Consider the following 22471-nt stretch of genomic DNA (forward strand, 5'->3'; position numbering starts at 1 on the left):
AGAACCCTGAGAGTGGCTTTGGTGCATTGACCAGGAGGACAGAAGGCAAAGCATCCCTTTATCTGGTCGCTGCAGGAAGTCAGGAGCTCTGCAGTTAGCACAGCACTCTCATCGGACAAGGACTAGACCCATGTCCCCATCTCAGACTGCCAGTCTCAAGAACTGCTTGCTACTAGTAAATACACGACGCCTGTAAGACACCAGGACAGAGGACTGCGTGACACAAGACTGGAGCAGCCGAAGTCGTCTCTGATGTCACTTATGTAAACTTCTTTAGAGAAAACAATGGAGGAAGGAGTTGCGAGTGGGGAGCGGGGAACAATGCCACTGGATCTGGCATTTCCTATTAGGGTGGTGAAAACAGCAGGAAACTGTAATCTAATTGTAAAGTATTAGAAAAGCAAAGATTAATCGTGACTAACAAGAGATCCTATCGCCGGAGGAAAAAAGAACTAGACTCTGTCACTAAACAGGAGCAAAGACACTGGACATCCGGCCTGGCCAAGCTTCTTACATTCCGTGGGCCTAGGTTTCCCTGCAGGGTAGCTGCAGCTCACAGCGGCTTCCTTACAGTGTGACAGGAGCTCGAGGTATTCTTACTTGTGGTAAAAATGAAAGCTGCAGCAACATTCTTAGCATGATGTAAGCAGACAGACAATAAATTCTGGAGAACGCCTTGAGAAAGGAAATTGCTCTCTAGAACTGTTGATAAAGCAGCCACTAGCTCCATGGTGTTTCCTAAAGGAACTAAGATGAAAACTTCAGTTCTTCAGTCCCAAAAGTCACCTCCCACAGACTGGACAGGAAGAACCGTATAAGGGCTACATGATTAGACAGTATGGGTCTAGATCATCTAGAAAATGATCACAGACATGGATCCAGAACATCTCTGCCATTACCGCTCTAAGGGCTACATGATTAGACAGTACGGGTCTAGATCATCTAGAAAATGATCACAGACATGGATCTGGAAATCTCTGACGTTTCCGCTATAAGAGAAGAAAAGATGTTCTACCGCATTTCCTACTCACTTTGAGCCCTTTATCGTAGCTTCAGTTCCGAGCATTGCTATGGAAGGTTATGTAAGGACAATTAAAATGTGAAGAAGAAAAGATTGAATTAACAAAATTCCCTGAGAGTATCTGAAAATAAAAAGGACTTTGAGCAAGAAACAAAAAGAAAGTTGCAACCAAAGTCTTAATCATAATGATCCTGATTGCTTAACAAGCTCTCTCAACATGTAAACCCGTGATATTCTCTTCATTGCACAAGATGAGATTAAGTTATGTGAGCAAGCAGCAGCAATCTCCAACAACCAAATGTCTATGGCATCAATTTTTATCAGTAAAATTTCTTGGAAAATATTTTGAAAACCTATGTCTGTATAGCACGGCCTGGTTGATGTCAACAGGAGGCTTAAATCTCCAAGAGCAATGAAATATTGTCATTTTTAGCCAGTCATTGTCTACAAAACAGACTTTCCCATCTATTTCTAGTCGTGTTATGAGTGTAAAAATACTTCCTGTTTATGACTTTGAGTAAGTACCAGGAAATAGAAAGTTGTTCCTCACTGCCAATCACTTTCCCTGGCCACAGGGACAGCGCTAAACACTGGAATGCATCTAGGAGCTGGGCATGACCAGCTCAAGAACCTCAGAGCCCTCCACAAACTCGAATGAGATCTTATTTACCTCATTTTAGGCTCAGCAAGACTCTAGGCCACTGTATATGACGTAATGAGCTACAGATGCCAAAATAATAAGGTCAGACTTGTGGTGGAGCGTTGGGTAATAATTCTAAAACTCTCCACTGCAGCTCAAAAGCTTTTCCCGCTCGACATGAATTAGCCCTCTAAAGGAGTCAAACGGAAGGAAAGGGGTAAGCATTTGATTTTTCAAGTGGGTGCACTTTGTTTGCCTTACACCAGCTTTAATATGCCAGTAATTATGCCTAGAAGTCGCAAGGCACTTTCCCCTGAGAACTTTAAGAGTTCTAAAACCATGGGCTAATCTACGCTTACAGGATCCCAGGCAGCAGAGGGGCTTGCCATTCTCTCAAACACTAAAAAGCTGAAGCAGCTTTACCCAGGTTGAGCTTTCCACTGGGAACGTATGTGTTGGGAATGTATCTGGCTCACGCCACAGGCAGCAGACCAGAAGATTAACCGACCACAGAAACTCCAAGGATCTTTCGACATGAGTCAACCTCTCTGAAAGAAAGGCTGGCAAGGTCCCAGGATGTCAACCCCCTTGGCAGAATTACAAATGGCTGCAGAAAAGCACGAAGAATGAATGCCCGTTTGGCTGGTCCACAATGAGCAAGGGCCACATTAGCGTCCCAAAGATGTGGTCACGCTCCAGATATGCATGTGAAGTGTGTGCAGAGCTCTCGGCCTGAAAAAAATGACTCATGGAAGGGGATGAAGCAGGTAAGTGTGTGTGCTGATTTCTATCAGATAATCAGCATGTGCCTCAAGTCTAATTCTCAGCTTATCAACAGCTATCTGATGAATTAATAACTTAATTAAGCTTCGGGGTGGCTAGCAAGTAAGTCAGTATCTCCACATGGCTTTGACTAGATCAAAAAGCCCTTTTGTGGGATTAGAAATTGTACTCCTCATCTGAAGATAGATGGTTTGCTCCAAAAAATACTTCCTTTCCCATAGTACCTTCTGCTACTACAGTGTAGGCTTCCTACTAGACATGTCCAACCAGCCAACCTTTTAATAACAGCTAGAGAGACAAAACCCAATGCTCCTTTCCAAATTCCACTTCCATCCTAAATCTAGAACATCGATCCAAAACTCCTGTTATCACGAAACCCTATACAAGAAAGTTGATAGCCACCTCATTCATGACTGCCAGAACCTGGAAGGAACCAAGATGTCAATCCATAGGTGAGTGGGTAAACCAACTTTGGAGCATGGAGAGAAACAAATACCATTTAGACATTTTATTCTTAAATATTTAGCCTTAAATGCTTCTCACTAGGTGAAATAAGTGAGTCTGAAAGGATTATATACCATAACATTTAAATATATAATACATAACATTCCAAAAAAGGGCGAGCTATCGAGACAGGAGAAAGACCAGTCGTCAGCAGGGGTTCAGGGGCACGAGTGAGGAATGAGCAAGGATAGGTCACCAGAGCTCTCCAGGGCCCTTGCACCAGTCTGTTGATACAGTAATGGGAAAGGCATGCCATTTTCTTTTCAAATTCTAACTGTGAGGCACAGAGTGGACCCTAAGGTGAACTGTAGTTAACAGTAATAATCATGCCTGTTCCCCACAAATGTGCCACGCTAAGATAGTAAATAACAGGGGGAGAGGTGTAAAAGATGATGGGGAACCAGGTGAAGGTGGCACACACCTGTCATCCCAGTACTCTCGGGAGGCAGAGGTAGGTAGATCTCTGTGAGTTCAAGGCCAGCCTGGCCTATAGAGCAAGTTCCAGGACAGGCTGCAAAGCTACAGAGAAACGCTGTCTCGAAGAAACAAAAAAGGAAGAATGATAAAATGCTATAATGCTATCTTTCTGCTCAAAATGCCTAAAACCGTTCCAAAAGATTAGCTCTCTAGTAATTTAAGAAAATAAAAAAACTTCACACTTGACAAAGTGGGCGCACACCTTTAATCCCAGAACTTAGGAGGCAGAGGCAGGCAGATCTCTGAGTTCAAGGTCAGCCTGGTCTATGAAGTTAGTTCTAGTACAGCCAGAACTACACAGAGAAAACCTGCCTCACTTAATTAATTAATTAATTCTTTAAGAACAATTCATATGGATCATAAATATAGAAGCACAAATCAGGAATGTCATTAGTGGCTACCCCTTATTAGTGAAATGCATTCTGAAAACGAAGCTGCAGCTGGTTGCTTCGCTTTAAGAGAATCCATATTCTCCTTGACAGCGTATCAACCTAAGCAAGGAAAAAGAACTTTTCAAGATTTTGACCAAGTGAAAGTTAATCTACATGTTAGCAAAGGTAAGCAATTAATTTAGGAACTCCTATTTGCATTTCCCGGTAAGCAATCAACCAATTTCATAAACTAGACTGTTTTGAGTGTGTGGTATGTGCATGGTTATAGTCAGATGTGTGTAGATGTGCATTACATGTGTGTAGTTGTACAAGCGTGCAGCTACATGTGGTTCCGGATACTCATGTGTATACTCCATGCCTATGGAAGCCCGAGGATCACACTGTGTGGCCTCCTCGACTGTCTCCACCTTCTACACTGAGGTAGAGTCTCTCGCTGAACCTGGAGCTCATGGATACTGGCTTGGTCTAGCTAGCCAGCTTTCCCTGGGGCCCCCATTTCTGTGCCCCAAGTTCTGGGATTAGAAACGGGCTGCCCACTTTTCCAGGCAGGAGACAAGTGATAAAGGAGAGTTGGGACACAGGGGGACACAGGGGGACACAGGGGGACACAGGGAGAGCAAACAGGCGGGGACTGACAAAGAGGAGCAGGAGAAAGAAAAAGTCCCGCACTCTCTCTCTGAGCTCCTGAATGCTTCTCATCGGTCACATCTGGCTGCAAGACACTGTGGATGGGTGTTCACTGGTTGAATCCACGTAGATTAGCCTCCAGCGCTCAGAGCAGGATGGAAACCTCGCAGAGGAGATGACATCAAACCATTTCAAAACACTCACAAAAACCACCGCAGCCACAGGTCGGCCACGTCTCCACTACAAACCTGACGAAGGCCAGCCAGAACCCTGACTTCCGTCACTTTGTGAGTGAGTGTCTTTGGGCAAATGAGCTGACGACTGAGCCTCAGAGTCATCACTTGTAACACAATGAGCCTGCCGTATAAATACTGGGACAACAAAGTGTTCAGAGCCTGTCAGAGGAAGCACCACTGTCTTCCCTACAGCATGTACCTAAGATTTATCACATCGGGGCTCACGATGTCCATCCCTTTTCATTGTTGTATGTGGTTCCTCTCTTCCTAGCTACACAGTACGGTCTTTCAAGACAGGCAAGAGATAAGCCATCTCACTTCACTGCCATGTTCCAAATGCACCTGCCTAAAATAGAGTCTTCTATACCATGCAAAAAGATAAGTGTGCTGTAAAGACTCATGTAACCCGTCTGGTAGACACAGAAAAGGCCGAATCAATCTACTAACCTGAAGAACAGAAGCGCCATTAATGGAGCTGCTAGCTGCTTCCTTGGGTCCGTAATGCACTCATCCAGTTCATAGGTTGGTATCATGATGCTTCCTCGTGCCATTACCCTTATGTAAAGTACAAGCCATTCCACAGATACACCTTTCTCAGCAAGTGTTTCCAATTTTAATATACACTAACTATCAATCATACCAACTGGGGGCAATAAGAAAAAGAGGGAATTAGGGTTTGCCAACAGAAATGGGAAATAAAGCAGATGACAAAGCAGGAGTAAGAGTCTTGGGGAAAATAAAAGAAGAAGAGAGGAAGGGACTGCGGGCCTGGAGTGGCCCACTGTGAGCCAGAGGCCACTGTGCAGCATAGGGAAGAAGCCCAGCAGCGGGCCCTTGGGTCAGGACTGGCGGCACGCAGAGTTTATCTCATGTGGCCAAGGTGATGGGAAATGGCTTTTTTTAAGCTCCTTCGTTAAAAAGATTTAACAAAAGTACCCAGCATAACAGAATAGCTGTGTCTGTGGGGCCCTCAGAAGGAGACCCGAGGCCGGCTGCAGGAGACACAGACCAAGGAAAAACGGACGCAAACATGCCTCTGCAGTTGTCAGGGATGGTGTCTCCAGAAATCTTAACACCTGCTTCAGTGTGTGTGGGGGGGGGAAGCAAACACCTCACACGACTGGCAATTTTAAATGTAGAGATCAGAGGAAATCGGTCACATGGGTGTGGGGACTGAACAGTGAAAATGGGGCCTTGGTCATGAGACACTAGTAGCTGCTGGAAGCACCAACAAGGCTTGAGAAACACAAAGGAAGATAAGAAACTGCAAGATCTAGGTGTGAGAGTGGGAACCACACAGAGTGTAGCGGCTTTTTACACCTCAGCCAGGAGGGGTCAAGGCAGCCCTGGCTCTTGGCGAAGCTATGAGCTAGACACAAACAGTTGCTGAATGGAGCATTGGTGTCTGGTTGCTCCCCTTCCCCGATGGCTGAGTCTCCATGGGGTGCCTTATCCTCCTGGAAGGGAACAGAAATCCAGACAGCAGAGGAATCTGGAAAGCAGTCTGCAGAGCCCAGCCCCAGTCTCATGCAGCAAAGTCTAAAATGGCAGGTCTGAAGCTAAACCACAACCGGCAGCCAGCACAGCTGGACATCCATATTTCCCTGGATTCCAGCTCCCTGGTTTGACAACCCTCCAATACGGGGTTTCCAGGAACCTCAGACTCAAATTTGAGAACCAACGAATGTTATATGTTTTTTTCTGACTAATGCGAAGTTAAAATGTTGCACTAAGCATATATTCCTCTGCCATGATGATAAATATATTTTCTATTAATTCCGGCCAGAAATTCCATGGAACAGAACATCATTTCTAATTGAGAATACTGGGAATTCCAACAATTTCTTCCAATAAAGGAAAGTTTTTAATGAATCCCTAGTTTTCGAAATCTGTTTAAACAGCTCCTGATCCCTCTCCAAGACGCGGGCTCCACTGAGATGAAGGACGGGTCTTGAGCAGAGCGAGGATTTTGTCTGGCAGGAGGGAGAGATGAGAGGCTTAGAGGAAAGGGTGGCCATTCTCCAGGCAAACCCCCAGGATTGCGCTTTTCCTGGCGTTAGTAGATACAGGCGTGTATCTACTAAGTAGAACTCATCTGTATGACCAAGGGGACACTGAAAAAATGACAGTGTATGATTTCCAGGGTCATGAACGACATGTGGTTTCCATTGGTCTTTCTCTCTTGGAAGACTCCCTCTGGGAGAAGCCAGCCACCACAACAGAATACTTGGACAGCCCTATAGAGACATCCATGTGGCAAGGAATCGGGGCCGTCTGCCAACAGCCAAGGGGTGAGTCACTGAGCAGACAGGCCTCCTGGCTCAGGCAAGCCTTCAGAGCACTTCAGCTCAAACAGCTATCTTGTGGGAGACACTAGAGTCGGAAACATTAGGCTGGGCACTCTAGATTCCTGCCACAGAGGACTCTATGAGAGAACAGATGAGAGAGTTGCTTCAAGACGTGGAGTCCAGGGATAACTTATAACTTCCCTACTGTGTCTCAGCACATAACCAACGTACTGAGGGGTGCTGTGTTGATTATATTCTCTTTTTCTTCAGGTGACTGAATGAGATTCATTAAGCATACATCAGCCCTTGACCCACAGATGGACCTGAAAGAATTCCGGGGCTCCACTAATGTCGTTTATTTAAAGAAGCCAGCTGCTCCCACAGTCTCTCTCCATTCAACTACTCTTAGACCTGGAGATCTCTACCAGCTGAAGCCAACATGAATGAAATGCTATGGGGTTTAAGCCCCTTAACGCTGGGCACATTCCAGGAGATTATCAAAGATCAAGTCACACGAACCATTCCTACCCTAGGGGAAGGTGGGGACAGATGACCTCCAGAGCTCCCCGCAGCTGGAAGCGGGAAGATGCAAGCCCCGCAGCGTCCTAAATCTTATCAAGTAGTAAAAGTTAAGAGTCTACAGGGGAGGAAACGGTTTAAAAACAAAAAGGAAAGACAATCAGCTTCATTACTAAAGTAATTCACCCTCAAAACAACTAGGAAATCACCAGTGTTCATGTGTCTACCTGGGAAATCTTGTAGTTTCAGGAAACAGGAGAGGAAAGGTGAGGGAAATGAACAGTGGGGGTCAGAGTAAGCACTTTCGGCAGCACACACAGGTATGTGCCGGTCACGTGATGGCAGACTTGTGCACAACAGTGGCCCCACAGCCTGTAACTGCACAGTAATGTCACAGCCATCAAGTTTGTGCAATGCCCATAACAATGAGACTGCCTGACACCACACTGCGTGTCTTGGAACATTTTCCTGGCACTAAGTGATTCGGGAATTTGTTAAAATTTTACACGCCCATAGCACACGTGACTCGGCATTTACAAATGTGAACAAAGCCGATCACTTCCCCACGCTTGTAAGGACAAGATGTGTATAAAAGCTAATGTCGGAGCTAGAGACGCGTCTTGTAGAAGACTCAGGATGGATTCCCAGCACTGCATGGCAGCTAACAACAACTGTAACTCCAGTTCCTAAGGTGGGGAGAAAAGGAGAGAAGAGGGGAGGGGAGGGGAGAAGGATAGGGGAAGGGAGGGGAGAGGAAGGAAGAGGAGGGAAGGGGAGGGGAGGGGAGGGGAGGGGAGGGAAGGGAAGGGAAGCGGAGGGAAGGGGAGGGGTCATGGAAGGGAAGGGAAAGGAGGAAGAAAGGAATTTACAAGCAAAAAACAAAGTACAGAAACAGTGTTTAAAATGTTGTTCACGGTCACCTACAGGGAAGAGCGGCTGTAGGCTAGGAAATAGCAAGAAATTTTTATGATCTGCCGTTGTTTTAAACTATATATTTTAATGCTTTAAAAGTAAAACAAAAAGGCTTAATAAAGAAACTAGACCAGGGAAAAATAAAGGCTTACATTATAGCTAGTCTTGAACTAATTTATAATGCCATCCACTCAGAGTAGCCAGGACCTCGTTTTGGGCTTAAGACACTCACATGTACATTCAAGCGTTAAAAATCACCATTTGGAGGCAAAGGTCTTTCACAGCCAGTGTGCCTCTCACTAATTAAGGACAGCGCGCTGTCTCAATGTAAAGTCAACAACGGGAGATGTGCACGAGCTGCTCACCCTCCTGCCAAAGCCGAGCGAATCGTGAGAGATGATGGAATTGCCTTTCTCTGAGTGTTCAGGGAGAATGGCAAGGTTAAAGAAATAAAGAGAAGTCAGCTTTCACTTCACTAACTCTGCAGGGCCCCAGAAGTAAGAAGCTGTCAGAGAGCCGGCTGCTCCTGCCTCCCGACTCCACCCATTAATGTCAGCTGTAATTTTCTTCTCCACTGACCAAACCCTTTCTGAGACCAAGGGAGCGCTTCCCAGATCTGGCTGCATTTAAGAAGTCTGGTGAGTGCCAGTTAATTCCACTCAGTGTGCATGACATGGAAGGGAAATTCAAGTAGGACAACATGCTTTCAAGAGAGAACATTCCCTTTCTCTTCTGGCCAACGTGTCAACCATGGGCCCTTGTGACTGAACTAGGCAGAGGGGTAGCATGTTTCTGTTCACCTACAAATAAACCGTAGCTGTCTAAAGCATTCATTTGAAGGGCTACCAAATACGTGCTTGGTCTCCTTTAAAAGGAAAGAAAACAGCCGAATTTTCCTTACAAATTATTTAAGCAAGATTATCAAGTCTAGACAGAAAACACTCCAAACCACTTTGCCCATACCTTCCAGCCGCTCAAAATCTTTTTTAATTCAGACCTGGGAAGCCGAGACTTAAGAAAAAAAAAAAAAACTATTAAAGGGGGATACCCATTTTTCAATGTGTCAAAAAAGACACTTGCACATGGTATAAAACCATCAACCCTTAGGGTGGAAAGTACCAGTGACAGAAAATTCATCAGCCTTTGGAACTCTTTCCACCAACTGTTGAGTGCATTCTTGTTGAGCACTTGCAAGTGTGACTGAGTGTGTGTGTGTGTGTGTGTGTGTGCTGCGCACACATGTATAAACAAATACACATAACCTATAATCGACAAGTGTCTGCTCTGTAAGATTTAGAATCTTACCTGCAAAATGCCTACCAGATTCATTTCAAAGCTCACCAAAACCAGAGAAAGTCTTCTGTTTTTTAAACTATTTAAAATGTGGCTTCCCTTCACACAGTCCAGGAAGACTACCAACACCAGCAGACATTCCCGGGGTCTGGGACACTTCAGGTCACCTCACCCGTCTTGGGAGGGGAGGCTTTGAAGCCACCCTCGAGAACACTGCAAAGACTCCTGGACCTGTACTATTTAGTATGAGAAGAGCAACGCAGAGAAACTGAGAGCCAGATTCTTGAATGACACGCTACAGAAAGGGCCACACTTCGGTTCTACCTATACCGAGAAAGATGGAGCCAAGCCCCCTGCAGGACAGAGCAGGGAGCAATGGTAAGAACCCTGCTTTCATGATCACACCTCCACACACATGATCTACCCTCCAGCACAGATCCGTCCAGGAACCCACAAGCATGGTGGCAACGGGAAGGTACTGCTCAGCCAAGGACATGCAACTTGTGGGGGGCCACAATGCACAGACAGGAGCTTTTCCTGTTTCCCGTGTTGATAACAAGTCATTTCAGAGACACCTACTTTCTTTTCTTGGGTGTAAACTGTCTAATCAAACTATCTACTTTGTCAGCTTTGCCTGCTTCATACAAGAAAAAAGGGAAATGAAGTGAAACCTAATAGAACTGTTAGGGTCACAAAAACAAAATTTATTCATGCTGCATTTCTTTTAGATCAAAACATAAGAACAAATGTGATGGCTTGGATTTTTTTTTTTTTTTTTTTTTTTTTTTTTAGACAGGCTCTCACCTGTAACCTTGGCTAGCCTGGAACTTGCTGTGCAAACCAGGCTGGCCTCAAACTCAGAGATCAACTTGCCTCCACCTCCAGAGTGCTGGAATTAAATGCGTGTGACACCATGCCTGACCTTGATGGTTTGGAACATGGTACAAGCATGTTCTCAGGCAACTCAACTTTAAGAAAGAGTAAAACAGAAGCTGACAGCCTAGAAGTCAATTCTCTTCCATCCATCAAGCCGGCACAGCTCCTGGAAGGTCATCTTTCTCACCATGCTCCTCTTGGAAGAGACCTGCTTTCAGGACCTTCGAGATGACTGTACTATATTGAAAGATTTCAGATGGTGAACTCCTAATAAACTATACAGTCTCTCTTTGCTAACACCTCATTGTCCATAGGACAGAAACAGTAACATACCAGGAAAGAAACTGAACTTTCCCAAATACATCACAATAAAATACAGAAACAATCAAGCTCAACAGTTGGTGGAAAGAGTTCCAAAGGCCAATGAATTTTATGTCACTGGTACTTTCCACCCTAAGGGTTGATGGTTTTATACCGTGTGCTCCCTTAGACAGTGATAACCAAAAAAGCCCTAAATAGCTACTTTTAAAATCAGACCTAAGTTTGACAGGAACTTATGACTGGATTAATATTGCTTGTAGTCATCTAAATGTCACTTTGACAAACGAAGTGTTTGTCTTGATGACATCTCCCCCTAGGCATATGGCGCTTCCATTAACTCCAGCATCATCTCTGCATCAGAAAAGGAGGACTCATTGTCCTCAGAATATTCATAATTTACAAGCCGACTCTCTGGCCATGATTGATAATTGCTCATAATGTTGAGGGGAAGATCCCTGCACAGATGCTATCCAGTGTGGAGGCTTTCTGTAATTACGGCTCATTTCATGGAACAAAGAGTTCTCTTGGAGGCAAACCCCTAATGGCCATGATTCACATATGAGATGGAAATATTACCATAAAAATATAACATAAAAAGATAACATTGGAAAACTCAAAGAAATAATTACAAATCATAGAGGGATAAAAATGCATAATGTTAACAATTTCACCTATCAAGTATTTAAAATTTTGCCTTGTTTAAGACCCTGTAATAAAACTGTAAAAAATAAACCTTCGCTTTCCTTGAAACTACTGTGATGATCGCAAAATACATTAAAAATCCAAGAGCTATGAAGAAAATCTGCAACCAAATACGTATCCTCAAATATTGTCACAATTCAAAATTATTTAAGAAAATGCCCACTTCTAAAATTAGTTCAACACTACCTCCATATGGGTTGCACTATGCAGCACAGACCATGGCAATCTTGAAAAACAGATATAATACTCAAGAATGAAAAAAAGTGATTGGAAAACTGCTTGAAGAACATAAGGCCACAAAAAATAAGAACGACAGCACTCTCTGTAATTCACAAATAAAGAGAGAAAGAGCCCACAGTTGTAAATATGCATTAAGGAAATCAAAACACATGTGTAAAATTCTTTTAATACCTTATAAATAAAAATGAATGCATAAAACTTATTTTATAATTATGCTAAAGCATAGCAAATTATGTTATGTGGTTTTCATAAGAAAATGTGCCCCAAATCTTTATATCATTGTTTTTCTAAGAATTAGAAAATAATTGCAAGTAAAAAAAATGAGAATTGGTTTCTTTTCATAGTTATAGATTTATTTCCAAGAAGACCCAAATTCAATCAAATTTTCTATGCATAATAGCCATGAAATTTTGATCTTCATAATAAGGGGATTCACTTTGAGTGACCCTTTTATTCTTATCCTTGAGTGTCTTTCCAGTTCCAATTAGTAAGCCATATTCTAGCTACATCCAACAGACTGAAAGTACTTGTTTTTGGCGGAGCTTTCTGCTCTTGCACCTATAAGTACTACTAGCATTTATCCCAACTCAGCCCAAGAGCCTTCCCCGGTGCAGAAAGGGATACTATGCACACCCCTTTGGCCTTCGGACTTTGTGTCCAACCCCGAGATAAATGCTGAGGGAGACATTCTTTTAGGTTCGTAAGTCCCATTATTTAATCATTCTAAACAGCAAGCACAAAACTATCAGAAACGTCTTGCAGTACTGGATCCTGGTCCAGGGACCATAACCTCTTCCCAGAAAGCCCAAACACACTGCGATGCTACTCACTGGACCAGCATCAGGTTTCACTCATGAATACAACCTCATTACCATGTCACCACGCCCCACACCCCTGCATCAGCCACTCCCCACACCCCTGCATCAGCCACGCCCCTTCATCCATAGGATACACAGCCCTGGCAGCACGCTTGGCCATCCTGAGGGGGCTGACGGTAGGCCACTTGGCAAGCACGGCCCTTGCCACACAGGCACGTAGGAAACCTTTCCTAGAACTTTCTCACAGTGATTTGTTAACCTGTCACTAGTATTGTGGATGACCCGGTAGATAGAACTTGAATGAGCATTCCACATAAATAAACTGAATATATGCTTAGCACGCTACCAAAACACAGGACGCTCCTCCATTTTTTTCTGTATATTTGCTTTGTTTTTTTGAGACAGGGTCTCTCTACGTAGTCCTGGTTAATGATGCAAAGTTCACCACGTAGACCAGGCTGGCCCTAAATCTTCCATCTTTTGAAAACAAATAGTTGTAATCTACCCAGACAATGTCTAAACAGGAGGAAAAAAATAATAAAATACATAAACTAATTCATAATTGCAAAATAAGAGGAAGTTTATATTGCCTTTAAAAACTACATAATGTATATATGTAGTTGGTTTTTTTTTCTTTTTACTCTTAGTTCTTTTGGGGGGGGGGCTGTAACCCAGCTCCCAAATAGTCACATGGAGACTTATTCTTTGTTATGATTGCCTGGACTTAGTTTGGACTTATTTCTGGGTAGCTTTTATTAAATTATCCCATCTAACTTTTACCTCTGGGTTTTTAATTTTCTCTATTCTTTGCTTCTTAATCTGAGGCTTGCTGTGTAGCTCGGTGGCTGGCCACCAATGTCCTCTTCTCTCTCCTTTTCTCACTCCCCGATCGTCTCTTCCAAGACATCTCTTATTTATTCTCTGCCTGCCAGCCCCTCCTATCCTTTCTCCTCCCTAGCTATTGGCCTTTCAGTTCTTTATTAGATCAATCAGGTGGCTTAGACAGGCAAAGAAACATAGCTTCAGAGTTAAACAAATGCACTATGAAAGAACGCAACTCATCTCTGCATCATTAAATAAACATTCCACAGCATCAACGAATGGAACACGTCTGCAACTAACATTCCACGACAGATATATACATATCTAGAGATCTATATGCTTGGGTCTAACGACACCGCGTGAATTAATAATAAAATGTTTGTAGTTCCTTTTTAAGTAGTTTACGTTTTAAAGAAATGAAAGTCCTTTTACTGCACTTCTTATAGATGAATTGGAAATATGCCCCAAACACGAATGAGTACAAATACACATTCATAGCTACCATACCACTTCCAGCTATGTATTACTGCAGTTCATAAACGCAAGGCCACAAGCCGTTCTGTGATTTCAACTAAATCTGTCTAGATGAAAAGAAATGTCTTTATAGAGTAACTTATATAAAAAAAGTTCCTAAAGTTTTTAGTGTAAAATTGAAAATACACACACACACACACACACACATACAAGCACAAACGTTTGCACTGTCAATGAACTTAGATCTGGTCAATCAGAGACGAGCTCATTAACTGAGTCTCAAATAGGAGCGTTGCGAGATAATAAAGGAGCCGAGGGCTAGTGAAGAATGTGACATTGAACAACTGTGCAAATAATTATGTCAATACAAATGCATAAATACTCAGAAAGAAAGTGATAAACATACGGCTAATTTGGAAGGTGGGATAAATCAGACTTTAGAAGTTAGTCATACACTATGCTTATTCTGTGTTACTAACGCAGAACATGAAGTGTTCTTAGCTTTTGAATTCTGTCATGAAAGGTCATTTTAAAAAATAATAACTACCATTTACAATAACCATGGTAACAAGGCAGGGAAGAAATTATCTCTGAATTATAAGAAGATATACAACAAGAGTGCTTTCGGCCTGGGGGAAAAATCTCACTATGTTCTTCTTATTTTACTCTTTTAGTGGGAGGTTAGTGAAAAACCTGCTATTGCCTGGAGTTTTGTTACCATGGCATGCCACATCATTGCTGTTCCCAATGTGGACTGAGGACCAGCAGTAAAACATCCCCTGAGACTCTGTGAAAAATGAGAACGCTGAGGCCCACCTCAAACCTCCTACATCACATCTCATGGACCAGATCCCCCAGCGTCCTCTCCTCATCAAAGCCCGAGATGCACTGTCTAGAACATAGGCCACGTGGAAATCCTCCAATGGCTGAAATTCCTCCACGACCACCTACACTGGAGACTCATACACCTTCAGCACTTCATAATCACTGGCCAAGAAGAAAATTGAAGAGACATGGAAAAACCAAGGTGCAGTATGAAACATGAGTCGGCAGGCTAGTATCAAAACCCAATCCCATTTCATAAAACTATATGACCTTGAAAAGTAACTGGGCAGCAAAACAGAACCAAGTGCTAACCACAAGCAAACACAGCATTCACAGTGTTCAGCGGGTTTCAGGGCTTCTGAGTGAGCACAGGCAACAGGAACTGTGTTGGGTGACAGCCCTTGCCACACTGCCAGCCCTTGCCATAGACAGAGCACACTCCATGGGCCAGCCTCTCCTCTGCTGATCTCACACACACATGATGAATGAATTCATGCAAGGAAATCTTTCATCCAAAATTAAAAGTCTCTCTACATATCTGTGGCCACTGAGGTCCAGACTCGGACTCTTACTTTGGTAGGAAAGTAACCACCAGTGTGACAAACACTACCTCAAGGATTACATGGACCAGTAGGACACCTGAATGGTGTTAAGACCGTTCTGAAGGCAGAAAAGAAACAGGAAAACATTCCAAAGTATAATTTCCACATTTGTTGTATGCACCATTATTCTATTTTTTGTATTTAGGGTTAAGAATACACACGGCTAAGATAACATTGCTCAGAGACACGGTATATGAGGTTGCATTGGGGCATAAATTTATCTATTTCTTTTATTTTAAAATTTGACTAACAGGGAAAAAATATGTCAGTTACATTATACTTCTCTTTGACAGTTATGGCCTGGAAGCTCATTAAAATTATCTGAACACTTATTTTAGCAAGTGTTAAGCAGTAGAGCCCTTGAGAAATGTTTGTATGCGGGTCCCTAAATTCATTCCCTAAGGAGAAAGAAAGCCTTTAATAAAAAATAAAGTCAGCCAGCACAGGGGCTGCCAGGGTCCAAGCGTACTCACAGGGATGCCCCCATGCCCCGTTCTCTCACAGTCTAGGAATGCGGGAGTGGGAAAGATAAACAAATTCCATCCACAATGGCCAATCATTTCCTGGCCTAAGCCTTTTAAACGGCCACCCTTTCCCACCTCAGAGTACAATGAGGAAATTAATGTAGTCTCGGATGCCAGAAGCAGCTCTGGGTGGGAAACAGTCAGAAATCGTCGGTATTAATTTGTACAAGAGGGGCGATTGCTTAAAAGTAACCCAATTCTTCCATGTTACAAAAGAAAGGGGGGAAAAAACCAAAAAGGCGCTCCTGACATTAGGGGAGGAGACTGGAAAGCCATGTTTAACAGTAAGACTTCTGCACACTGAGTTAAGGCAGAACTCCCGATGCTGGGAAGGGCTGCTCTCAGTTCAGCAGGAAGGTTTCCAATCGGAAGCCAGCAAAGCAACCCAAGCCATCTTCCAAACCTGGCAGATTCCTCTCATTCCTGGCCCAGGAACAATTCTGTCAGTCAGGAAAGCTGGAGCCAGGCCAACACACTGCTCCAGCAGCCTGCTTGGGGGGGGGGGGGGGGGGGGAATGGGTGAGGAGAGGGAACTGTCTGGACAGCTGGCTTTTGTCACAGAGCCTTCCCCTCTTCAAGAGGCTTATAATGAATTTCCTTGACATGATAAAGACAACGTTTAAAAGTGATCAATAGGATAAAAATATCCAAGGTGTGAAAGGCCAGTCAGTGCATGAATTAAATCTGACTCAAATAGTAAAATGTGATATTCTAGCTGTTTTTCAGTTATTTTCATTAGACTAGCTTCAAGTGTCTGTATGGAAGAAAAAGAAGCCAAGACACTGAGACCTTAATATACCCACTAGGTAGGCGTTTTCCTCACTTTTAAGGAGCACTGGAGCCCAGTGACCCCAGGCAGATCACCCTGGTTCAAGGTACTGAGAGCCCTGGCCACCACCACCACAGGCAGACACACTGAGGCTCAGTGTGACTCAACAGCTGTGTTCCTAATTTGGAATGCCAACAAGTCCTTCCCTCTTAGCCAAACTGCCAGGACTCCCTCCATCGCTTGAATTGTTGGAGCTTTAAGCACCTAAAAGATTGTGAAATACGGTTTTCAACTATGGAAAACTAAGCATTTAGAGCCATGAATCTGTAACACAAGACACAGAAAATAAAATGCATTTGTCTAAAAGGATAAATTAGTGGATGGCTCATTTGATCACTCATAGTCATCAAGGAAATAACTATCAATTTGAAAACCACATTAGTAAGGTTTGTAGCTATGGACAAAAGATTCCAAAAATAATCTAGACTTTCAAAATGAACCTTCCTTGTGGCTGATTACCTATCAGAACCGCAATGCCTGCAGAGTTCTGGACGCTTCCCTGTCTGTCACTCGACTGATCTACTCAAAGGATGGGTTGCAGGTAACATTTTGTCTCTTTGCTTCATTTTTCTGGCCAGAGACACACTTAGTGTTTGTTAAGTTTGATTGGCACCAAAAATAAAAATCCCCAGGATTCAGCCTGGGTCAGAGGGAACAGCACAAGAGACTAGTTAGCTCTAGCACGCGCGTCCTAAGGCAGTCTCTGGCAACCAAGAGGGCCCAATGGAGAACTTCTTTCCCAGAGGATAACCAACCATTCCTATACTTTCTCTCAACAATGTTCTGGCTTCTTTGCTTTCCAGCCTATGCCTGCTTTATCTAAAGCTATCAGCCTAAACAAGGGGAACCCTGCCCATTTCCTTCCCTATGATGCTCGGAAGGAAGGACTGACTTCTATAATCATTCTATAATCATTCTGTAGACAAACTCAGAGACTTGCCTACCTCTGCCTCCCCAGTGCTGGGACTGAAGACATGTTACTAGCTCTAGCATGACTAAGGTTTTCTCACAACATAACAAAATGGGGATATAAATGTTCTACCTTTTTGTAAAACTAGGCTTCCATAGATTTCATGCAATTGGGTTATGTGTTGTTTGTGTCAAAAAATACATAATAAACTAAGGACACTGCAGTGTATTACTTCATTCATTTTTACTGTATACTAAAATTATTTTTGGCATGCCCAGTTTAGATGCATGTGTGCAAATGGACTCCATACTTTTTTGTGTGTGTTTTGTTGTGGTGGCATGGTTGTGGGTTGGCATTTTTCCTTTTTAGGTTTTATTGATTTTGTTGTTTTCAGGTTTTTTTGAAGAGAAAAAAATAATGTGAAGTTGGATAGATAAGGAGATAGGAGGAGCTGGGATAGCTTGTGGAAGGGTTTATATAAAAAATTAAAATAATGAAAATGTCAAAGAAGATCGACATGTGAAGCTTTATGAATGTGAGTATTTTGGTCATTGATTAAAAGACATAATAAATACATACTGCCTCATAAACTTGGGTACACCTAAAATCTTAAAAACTATAAAAATGTTAACTTTGGATCTATCATTTCATAAAACCTTAAAATGAGAATTATTCCTATAAAGCAACATCATTAGAATGAAAAGATTTCATTAAGCTATAAAATCAAATTTTATGTACATAGATCTCAGTAAGGATTCCCTTCATGAGGGCTTGAAATAAATACCAATGTCAGTTAAAAATCATTTTGTTTTTATGAATCATAGGAAAACTGTTAAATGTCATGTTTTCATTAAGGCTGGACTACAAGCAGAATAACGGATCTACAGATTTCCTAAAGATCTTTTGTGCTGTGTTTCCTTTTCAAGGTAGCAGAAGGCATAAACTCAACTAACAGCATTCAGAATCTTCGGTTTTAAAAATCTATATCATATATATATATATATATATATATTGTCTCCATATGCTTACTTTGTTTAAATATCCTTTATTCAGCATCAAATTATTTGTAAGTATGTAAATTAAAGTTGTTAAATTGGCCTAGATTCCCTGAGGCTCGCAGTAAAACTAGAACTTCATGGTAAAGTGTCAACTCCACCTTCCCAAAAAGGTAAGCGGGCTTGGCTACAAGTATATAGAACAAAACAATAAATGAAGATCAAAGAGGGGGTATTAAATCAAGTTCAAGGGGTGGGAGCAGATGGAAGAAGGTCATTCTAAAATCCTATGTCAAGATTTACAAAAGCATCCTAAAGTTTACAGAAAATCTCAACGAGTTATATCATAATATCTGGAACAATACTCATCATTTTTAGTTTTAAAGAAACAGTTTATATAAAATATTTATTAAATGATTAACAGATACTTAATACAAGAGTAAACAGGTGGCTGAAAAGGAATAAAGTAAAAAATGTCAGACTTAATCCGGCTTTGAATGTCTTACAAACTTCGATGAAAATTTAATCCTATTTTTTTAACAAAAACAATTATTTTTAATTGAAAATTGTTTTTTGTATACCATATTTTAATTATGATTCCCTGCTCCCTACACCTTCCCAGATCCTCCCAGCCCCACCCAAACCAACATCCTTTCTTGCTCTCCCTCTCATTAGAAAACAAATGGGTATCTAAATAAAATAAAGCTAAAATAAATAGAAACAAATGAACAGAAAAACAAGGAGTCAAAGCAAAAAGCAGAAGACACACATACAGAAGCACAAACATTGGCAGTACCACTAGTCATGGATGAGAGTTCCCCTTACTCCACATCCTCTCCAGCATTGAGTTGCCATTTGTCTTATTGATCTTGGTCATTCTGACAGGAGATAAAAAATCTCAAAGTAGTTTCCCTGATAGCTAAAGATACTAAACATTTCCTTAAGTGCTTTTCAGCCATTTAATTTTCTTCTATTGAGAAGTCCTTGTTTAGATCTGTACCCCATTTTTAATTGTTTTCTTGATGCCCAGGTTTTTAGTTCTTTATATATTTTAGATACTAGCTTTCTATTGGATGTATAGTTGGTTTTAAAAAAACCTTTTTCCATTCTGTAAGCTACAGCTTTGTCTGAATGAAAGTATCCTCTGCCTTACAGAAGATTTTTAGTTTCATGAGGTTCCATTTATTAATTGATCTTAATGCCTGTGCTATTGGTATCCTGTGGCCATGAGTTCAAGGCTATTCCCACTTTCTCTTCTGTCAGGTTCAGTGCCACGGGCCTTGTGCTGAGGTCTTCGATCCATAATGAAGTTGAGTTTTGTGCAGCCATCAAGGTTGACCAGTACCATTTGTTAAAGACACTGTCATTTTTCTAGTCTGTATTTTTGGCCTCTTTGTCAAAAATTAGGTGTCCATAGGTGTACAGATTTATGTCTAGGTCTTCAAATTGATTCTATTGACCAACATGTCTGTTTTTATGCCAATACCATGTTGTATTTTTTACACTTTATTGTTTTTAATTGGGTTCCTTCCTCCCTTCTCCCCTTTGACCCTTCCCCTAAACACAATTTACTCAGGAGATCTTGTCTTTTTCTCCATCCTATTGTAGATCCATGTATGTCCCTCTTAGGGTCCTCTTTGTTGTCTAGGCTCTCTGGGGTTGTGGACTGTAGCTGGTTATTCTTTGCTTTAGATATAAAAGCCACTTATGCATGAGTACATATGATATTTGTCTTTCTGGGTCTGGATTAGCTCACTCAGGATGGTTTTTTTCTAGTTCCATCTATTTTCCTGAAAACTTGAAGATGTCATTGTTTTTTACCACTGAATAGTACTCCATTGTGTAAATGGACCACATTTTCCTTATCCATTCCTCAGTTGCGGGCAACATGGTATTGTGCCAATAGCATGCTGTTGACGAGGTTTTCTGTCCTACCTGGTTCCCACAGTCATTAAGTCCCAAAGGAATCACAGAGAGCCTACATTAGTTATAAACTAATTGGCCTAATAGCTCAGACTTATTATCTCTTATAACTTATATTAGATATTAGCCCATTATTCTTGTCTATGTTAGTCACATGGCTCGGCACTTTATTCTGTGAGGCAGTCGTATCTTGCTTCTTCTGTGGCTGGGTCTTCCTTCTTCCCAGGATTCTCGTGTTCTCGTTGACCCACCCGTACTTCCTGTCTGGTTGTCCCACCTATATTTCCTGCCTGGCTACTGGTCAATCAGCATTTTATTAAAATATAATTGACAAGATACAGACCACTGTCCCACAGCACCATGCTGATTTTTTACTGTAGTACTGTAGTACCATTTGAGATCAGGGTTGGTGATACCTCAAGCAGTTATTTTCTTATTCAGGATTGATTGAGCTATCCTGGGCTAACAAAAACAATGTCAAGAGTTTGTTATAATTATTTCAATCTTTAAGAAATAATTAGTTTATATTTTATTTAAAAAGCACAAAACTATTAGACTTTATATAACTGTTAGATATTTTAAATACCAAATATGTTTTCTGTGTTTTAGATATAGCCTCTTGAGTTTTCATTTTAAATTATTAAAAGCTATTTAGTAACAGTAATATTAATGATAATGATAAAAATATCAAAAAAGGGAGATAAAAGTTATAGGTATAAGATATATATTTTAGTTTCCTCCTTGGTCTCCTTCTGTCCAGTACCCCTTATAACCCTCCCCTTGCTCCCTATGAGATTATTTTTGGTTTAAAAATCAAGGTTAAAGAAAAAAATGGTTTTGCAACAAAAAGGATATTGCATGGTAAGATAAAAATTATTACAAAATGAAATCAGTGAGACTAATGTTATAAGATTGAAGTACACTGAAAAAAGATTTTTTTTTTTTTTTTTGGTTTTTCGAGACAGGGTTTCTCTGTGGCTTTGGAGCCTGTCCTGGAACTAGCTCTTGTAGACCAGGCTGGTCTCGAACTCACAGAGAAGTTAAAGAAAGTAAATATCATTAAAATTTAGTTCATTTTAATATAAGGGTTATTAACTTTTTATGGTAAAATTCAGTACCTTGAGATAAAATTAATGCTCTATTCTCTGTTTTACAGTAATAAGGTTTTCTTAAATATTGAACTGTTTTTTGTGGTGTACAAAATGTATCTCAGACAAACAAACACTTAAACATGGTAATAAAATTCAGATGTAATTACAGAGTCTTTCTCAAGGATGAAGATGAAGTCACCAACTGAAGGAGACAGGAAGGACATCACATCCAAGATTCCATTTGACTAGAAAAAGGGGGCTGTCTCCAGGTCCCTCTAACCTCTGCTGTCCCTCAAAACTCAAGGAAATGGACATGCAAATTCCAAGTTCTCCCAGCAAACATGTGCGGACTTTATCAGAACACATCATGGAGACTCAAAATACTGGGAGCTCATCTCCAACCACACGACAGTCACATCCCCCAAGTAGCTAAATATTTCTTAAATCCTCTTATAGATATTTTCAAAATTATCTATGATTTTCATGAATATTTCACTTAGTATACTCCTAAGTAATAAAATACTGCTAATCTTGTTTCCAATAAAGCTAAACATTAGGGTGACGTCATCTCATTTCCGAATCTCACTGTTTTAACTATTCGCTTGCCCCAAGCCCCTACCTAACTTGAATACAGTTTTTATACTTCAGAGATTCAAGTGTTTTCACTGTCTCTAAGAAGATTTTTTTTTCTCATTATACAGTAAAATTTGTATAAAAGAAATCTAGTTTTTAAATTGACAAAAACGTATTTTAAATCTTCCAAAGAAAACTCATTTGGGGGTACATATATTTTAAATCCAAATTTCTTCTGTAAACACTTACTTCTT

General features: G+C 41.4%; 1 protein-coding gene across 1 annotated transcript in view; it reads right to left on the reverse strand.

Moving 5' to 3' along the window:
- The window catches only part of Cdk14 (cyclin dependent kinase 14), a 529530-nt gene that overhangs the window by 478067 nt on the left and 28992 nt on the right, over positions 1 to 22471 (reverse strand). The window lies entirely within an intron of this gene.

Source organism: Arvicola amphibius, chromosome 18 (genome assembly GCF_903992535.2).
Source record: "Arvicola amphibius chromosome 18, mArvAmp1.2, whole genome shotgun sequence".
In the NCBI taxonomy this organism is placed as follows: Eukaryota; Metazoa; Chordata; class Mammalia; order Rodentia; family Cricetidae; genus Arvicola; species Arvicola amphibius.